This window comes from Petaurus breviceps, unplaced genomic scaffold (genome assembly GCF_028583685.1).
Source record: "Petaurus breviceps papuanus isolate PSGF00001 unplaced genomic scaffold, PetGlider_PUasm1.0 47, whole genome shotgun sequence".
NCBI lineage: Eukaryota > Metazoa > Chordata > Mammalia > Diprotodontia > Petauridae > Petaurus > Petaurus breviceps.
In genome coordinates, this window is record NW_027186349.1 from 14,502,811 (window position 1) to 14,510,182 (window position 7,372).

Consider the following 7,372-nt stretch of genomic DNA (forward strand, 5'->3'; position numbering starts at 1 on the left):
GTAGTCCAATAATTTTTAAATTATCTCTCCTGGATCTATTTTCCAGGTCAGTGGTTTTTCCCATGAGATATTTCACATTGCCTTCTATTCTTTCATTTGTTTGGATCTGTTTAAGAGCATCTAGATTTCTGATAAAGTCATTAGCTTCAATTTGCTCCAATCTAATTCTGAAGCAACGATTCTCCTCATTGAGCTTTTGAGAGTCTTTTTCCATCCGACAAATCCAGCTTTTTAGGGCATTCTTCTCCTCATTGCCTTTTCAGGCCTCTTTTGCCATTTTAGTTAGACGATTTTTTAAGGTGTGATTTTCCTCAGTCAGGCTGTTGACTCTTATTTTGCAATTTTCTTGCATCATTCTCATTTCTCTTCCCAATTTTTCCTCCACTTCACTTATCTGCTTCTTAAGGTCCTCTATGGCCTGTAACCAGCTCATATTTTCCTTTGAAGCTTTTGGTGCAGGAGTTCTTACTTCACTGTCTTCCCTCCTCTTCTATGCTTTGCTCCTTTTTGTCCCCCAAATAGGAGTCTAATGTTAGAATCTTCTGTCTGCTTTGTTTCCTTTGCCTGGTCATGTTGCCTCTCAGTCACTTGACCCCTGGGCTTTTTGCCACAGTAGGATTCTGTCACCAGACAGGCGAGCTTTCCTCCCAAACACTGGGGTTTTCTCAGCTTCTGGAGGTATTAGATGGGTGCCCTCTCTGAGGTCTCCACATGCTCTGGCAGGCTGGACACACACCCCAGTACCTCCACCCTATACTGCATTCCAGATCCAAGCATGTTAAAGCAAAAGCAAGTACCACTCAGACTGGTTGCTTGGTCCCCTTACACTCTGCAGGCCAGGAACTGAAGCTGCCTCATGGCACTGGCAGGCTGTGTTACTGTGTTGCCCCTGCTCGCACTGGGGGCAAAAGCCAATGCACCCCCACTTACTGGGTCCCAAAGTCCAGACTGCACTGACCTCTCATTTTGTCCTTTGCATCTATGTGTAGATAATTCTGGAAATGGCCACAGCTTTTGCTGATCTGGAGTCCCTCCTGAATCTCATCAAGCCTGCCCTGGGGCTAAAACTTCCGGCTCATGTGGGCCTGGGCTAGGTTCCCAGAGTGCTGCACTGGCCGATTCCTGCTGGCCTGCCGGGTGTCCTCAGTGGGAGGTTAGCTTCTCTGTGTCATTTTGTTGGTTCTGCAGCTTCAAAGTTTGTTCAGAATTCCCTTTTTACATTGATTAGGGAAGGTGGAAGCAGGAAACTCTCGGAGGCCCTGCTTCTACTCCACCATCTTGACTTCACCCCCCTCACCCCCTTCCAGCACTCTTAATCTAAAGGTTATTCCTGAACATTATGACATTGAACAAATAAATTAGTTTAGGCAAATTAAAATTTTCATTATATTGGTTCAGCCTACTGTAAGGTTTATCGGATTTAAAGATCTTCCATGCCATATTGGACTTGCTGACGTAGCAGGAAGGGGTGGGGCAAGAGGAAGAGGAAGCCAAGCTAGAGTTCTTTTGGTGACTGGCACTGGCAGCTGCAGCGGCCAGCAGAGGCAGTGACAGAGGTAGGTAGTAGCTGTAGTAGCTGCCGAGGTGGAGGTGGATTTGTGAACCCCCCTTTTTTTTGAGCTAGCCAGAATTTATGCTGAGGACTGCCAGGGACTGGAACTTTGGGAGGCTGGAGCTATTGGGAGTACGCTTCCTGGATGCTGAATATTTGCTGTGAGTTGGGAGAGGAGGACCTTTCCTGAGGTAACCTGTTCTATTTTAAAGGCTTGAGAATATGGGTGCTTACTACATTAACTACGTGTGCCAATTTTGCAACTACTGTGATGGCTTTGACTTTCTGGTTTTGGGATTCAGTTTTCTGATATTTTAATAAATGTTCTAGCTTTATCCCCCATGTAGAGGACCTGGTATATTTTGTGATTAATAACCACATCAGCATATTTATAGTTGCCATAGGCATTGTGAATATTGCATTACTGATACACCTACCCATGAGCAATAAATATTTTTCCAGCTGTTTAGATATAACTTTAATTGTATGAAAAGTGTTTTGTAATTGTGTTCATATAGTTTTTGTTTTGTCTTAGCAGGTAGATTTCCAAGTATTTTATATTGTTTACAGTTATTTTAAATAGAATTGTTCTATTTCTTGCTTCTGGGCTTTGCTGGTTATATAAATAAATGCTAATGATGTATATGGGTTTATCTTATATCCTGCAAATATACTACAGTTGTTATTTCAACTAATTTTTTAGTTGATTCTCTGGTGTTCTTAATGTATAACATCATATTATCTTCATAGAGTGATAGTTTCCTCATTGCATAGTCTAATTCCTTCAATTTCTTTTTATTCTCTTATTGCTATAACTAACATTTCTAGTACTATAGTAAATATTTCTATGTTCAACTTATTTTATATATCATTCCCTCTTTGAGTTGATACTAATGAAAATAATGTTCAAGCAATGCCCATTATCTACACTTCTATCTTTCCCTATGTTGTAATAGGACTTTATCACCTTTTCATGTGAAATAATTTACCCTTTTCTACCTTTCCCTGCCTCCTATCCACTATACTCATCTTTTTTACCCCTTGATTATTTTTATATCATTCACTAAAATTCACCTTATACCCATGCCTTCTATGCCTATTCTATCTATCTCTACTATTAATTATAAATTATTTAAGAATTTCAAGTTTCATCTTCCCATGTAGGAATGCAAACCATTTAGCTGTATTGAATTCCTTATGTTTTCTTTTCCCTTTTTATTTCTTTATGCTTCTTTTGGGTCTTGGTTTTGTAGATCAATTTTTTTTATATAATTCTTAACTTCTCCTTATGAAAACTTTAAATCCTTCCATTTCATTGAATAACCATTTTCCCCCTTGGAATATTATGCTCAATTTAGCCAGGCAAGTGATTTTTGGCTGTAGTTCTAACTCCTTTGATCTCCAAACTATCATGTTCAATGGCCTGTGGTCCTTTAATATTGCAGCCAATAAGTCCTGTGTAATCCTGATTGTGGCTCACTGATATTTTAATTGTTTCTTTCTGTCCACTTGCAGTATTTTTTTCTTTTCCTTGATGGTTTTGAAATTTAGCTGTAATGTTCTTTAGAGTTTTTATATTGAGATCTCTTTCCTGAGGTGATGGGTATATTCTTTTAATGCCTATTTTGCTATCTAGTTCCAGGGCATTAGGGCAATTTTCCTTGAAAATTTCTTAAAAAATGTTGTCAAGCTCCTCCTTTTGTTTATGGCTTTCAGATAGTCTAATGCTTCTGATATTGTCTCTCCAGGATCTATATTCCAGGTCAGTTGTTCTTTAATGAGGTATATTCTTTTTTTTTTCTTTTGAATTTGTTTGATTGATTCTTGATGCCTCATAGAGTCATAAGCTTCCTCTTACCATTTTCTAACTTTTAAGTAATTGTTTTCTTCAGCTTTTGTATCTCCCTTTCCATTTGGCCAATTCTACTTTTTAAGCAGTTGTTTTCTTTTTCCATGATGTTAACTTGTTTTTTTTTCTTTTTATTTTTTTTGGAGGGCAATTGGGGTTAAGTGACTTGCCCAAGGTCACACAGCTAGTTTTTATATTAAGTGTCTGAGGCCAGATTTGAACTCAGATCCTCCGGACTCCAGGGCCGGTGTTCCATTCACTGTACCACCTAGCTGCCCCATATGTTAAATTTTTTTTCATAATTCTCTTGCATTTCTCTTTTGTTTTCCCAATTTGTTTTCTATATCTCTTATTTGATTTTTAAGCTCTTTTTTGAACTTTTCAATGAGTTCTTTCTGGGCTTGAGATCATTTCCCATTTTTCTTTGGGGGTTTTGCCCATAGTTGTTTTGACATTATTGTTCTCTTTTGACTTTGTGTCTTGATCTTCCTATAACCATAATTACTTTGTATGGTCAGATTCTTTTTTTGTTTCTTTATTTTTATTTGATTCTTTTTTGCTCATTTTTTTAGCTTCTTCCCTTTCTTTTAATGAGCTCTGCTCCCTGGGTGGAAGGGGAACTATTGTTGTATAAAGCCAAACACAAGTAGCTTTCTAGAGGACTGCTGCTGTGAACAGTGTCAAGGTTCTTATTACATAGTATAGTGAACTCTCTTTTTATTCAGCAGTAAATTACAGCAAAACATTCACAGAAACCAAAGTACAGCATTCACGTTATAACATAGTAAGTTATCACTAAAGTGGCCACATAGTTTTCACTAAAGTGGTCACCTAGCTTTAAATAAAAGATATCATTCTGTAAGTCCCTACCTCAATTATCCTTAAGGAGCAGGTCTCCTTAAGGAAAACAAAGTACAATCATTCAGTAAGTCCTTAATTTAATCATTTGTAAGGAGCAGGCCTCCTTGAGGGACACAAAGTAAAAAGGTCAAAGGTCTCCTCCCCTAGGTCACAGTAAATCATAATCTTCTTAGTCAGCATTAGGTACCCAAGAAGAGGTCTTTTCATCTTGACTCTAGGTTGCTTCTCAGCTTCCATGGTTCCTCCCTCTTCCATGGTCCCAACTTCTACCCAAATCTATCCAACTGTTACTTGGATTCAAATTCAGGCAGCCCTCAGCTCCTTGTCTAGCTCCTCATCCAGTTCCCATTCCTCTGTGATGCATAGTGTCCAGTCCAATCTCAAATCCTTCACAGTTTCTGTCCCTGGGAAGACAAAGCTTAACAGAGCCACAATAATACTCATTCACATTGCTGGCACAATCATCAATTCACTAGCTGCATGTGAAATCAACAGACACGCACAAACAAGGTCCAAGAGGTCAACACAAATCATCAACAAAGAAATCAATACAGGCCCACAAACGAGGTCCAAGACATCGACACAAATCATCAGTAAAGTCCCAGGACCTCTAAAACTCTCCTACAGGGCTTCTATAAACAGACACCAAGAAAATCCTCTTTCAGGGCTTCCAGTAAGGTCCCAGGGCTTCTGTACTAAGTATCACAAACATATATCAACACAAACAAAAGAGACAAACAGAGGGCTGGAATACCAAAATTTTCTCCTTCTCAACTCTTCCAACAAAAGGGTTCTCTTCTCAGTTCTGCTCTCTCCAAACCTGGGCTTCTCCTTTATATGGTCATTAAACTCCTCCCTGTTCTGCCTCTTCTTGTTGGAACTGCAACAGGGGTTCACAAGTTCTGTTTATTAACAAAGGCTTGATAAAATCATGGACAAGGCTTAAAAGAAACTTGAACTGAAACAAGGTGCTAAATAAGTAAATAGTTGAAACAAGGTGTTAATTACTTCTTTGCTTGCCATTACATCTTGGGCTTCTTATTCCTAGGCCTACAGGCCCTGACTATTTATCTCATAATGCACTAACATTACTCTGAGTCCCAGGGGACCCTCATGTCTGGTGCTGAGGTGAAGGGATAGTGTGTGTGTGTGTGGGGGGGGGGGGGGATGGATGGTGCTGCTGGAGACCATAGGGGTCTGGCAGTTTAATTGGGCAAATTTTGGTGTCTGGTACGTATTGAAGTCAGTAGAGTGTTCCAGTGTTGGCTTCTGCTTGTTTCCTGGAAATTAAAATGAACACGTGAAGGTCCTGGGTTGACAAACTGGCTGTTTGCCTGGGGCTGCAATGAAACAGATGATTAGATGCTATGCTGGTGGTTGTCTGGTTGCCTGGTTATACCAGGTGTTGGGTGGGGTCCCAGTGGTGGTTCTCACAGTTGAGGGCTGCCCATTCACTTGCTTATGCTGAGGCATGTGGGGAGTTCTGGTGTTGGCATTTGCCTGCTCCTCCACAAGGATGTGGGAGACTTATGGAGATTTCCTGCTTATTCTGACATCTTGGCTCCCAAAACTCACTCTCATTTATATATTAAATTTTTTTCAACCTTTCCCCAATCAAAGGATTCTAGGATTTGTTTTGTTAGTTTTTCCAACCCCAATTAAAAAAGAGATAGATAGATAGAGAGAGAGAGAGAGAGAGAGAGAGAGAGAGAGAGAGAGAGAGAGAATTATTTTCACCTGGGGACAAAATAAAATAATGTAGAGATGAAACAAGCCCAACACCTTCCTCAATGGGCTCTTGCCCTGGGTACAGACCTCATAAAACCATATATACCAGGAATATTGTATTGTTTTCATGACACTGAAAAGTAACTAGCAATTATAAGTAAATTTTATGTATATGCTCTAGTATGATGTCTGGGTATAGTGGCAGATATGTAGCACTACTTATTGATCTTGTTTAAGGAAGGTACCAGGAATATTTTGGATCAAGGTACTTCTTACGTTGGCATGATCCATGGACATACAAATGGTATGTAAAGATCTGATTGCATCATCTATGTAAAGTATATAAAACCTTAAAATGCTAAATAAGTGGTAGCTATTCTGACTGTAAAGATTTGGTATATATTATGTATTGAGTTATGTCTATAAACTCTTTTCCTCCATTAGCATATTAACACCTTAATTTCAGGTACTATTTTAATTTTTCTCTTGATGTCCTCAGTATTTAACACTGTCTTGTATATGGCATGTGCTTCATAAATGTTTGTTAAATTAATTGTAATTATAGAGTTCAGTCCAACTCTTCTATCCCCAGCCATCACATAATGTATTAACAACTATACACTAGTGGCAATAGTATCTAAGATCCATGGCCTTGTTTTGCATTAGCACCATCCCCAGCCCTATCTCTTCATCTGATTGAAACTGCCTCTCTATTTCACAATGGGAAAGTTTTAGCTCAATTTGTGGGTCTTCTTATTTTTCTGTATTTGGGAGAGAGATAGACATGTGAGACCTTGGGCATGAAATACACTATAATTAATAAGTGTCTGCTATTTCTAGGAATCTCATGGAGGGACCAGTCTCTTCTGTGATTCAAGGATTTTGGGGATAGAAAAAGGGGGTATGTTTTGGAACCATCATGACTTCCCAGAAAACATATCTTGTATAAACCCATTCAAAATCGGAATAGTGAGTGCTATAACTCTTGTCCCTTTCCGATCCTTGGAGATGGAACTCAGGATTTCTTCCCTGTCAATATTCTCTGAGCTAGTTGTATGGGAATACTTTTTGAATCAAACTTATAACCATATTATAGAATGACCACTTTATCATAGTCAAGTTCTTAGCAATAATCTTTCTCTTCCTGTTATAGTTGTGAGGGAGACTTGCCTTTCTTTGGCTTAGATTGAGACACAGGGCTGAGCACTCTCAAATTCCACTTATAGTAAGTACATAGTATCACAGACAACCAGGTACTGGTTTCCTATAATGTAGAAGGTAAATAATCAGTACTACAGGCTTAAAGAAGATATAAACATAGGGGACAGAGAGAGGAGGGAGAAAGTGGAAGAAAAAATGAGAGTGGGTGCATGTGAGTGAGT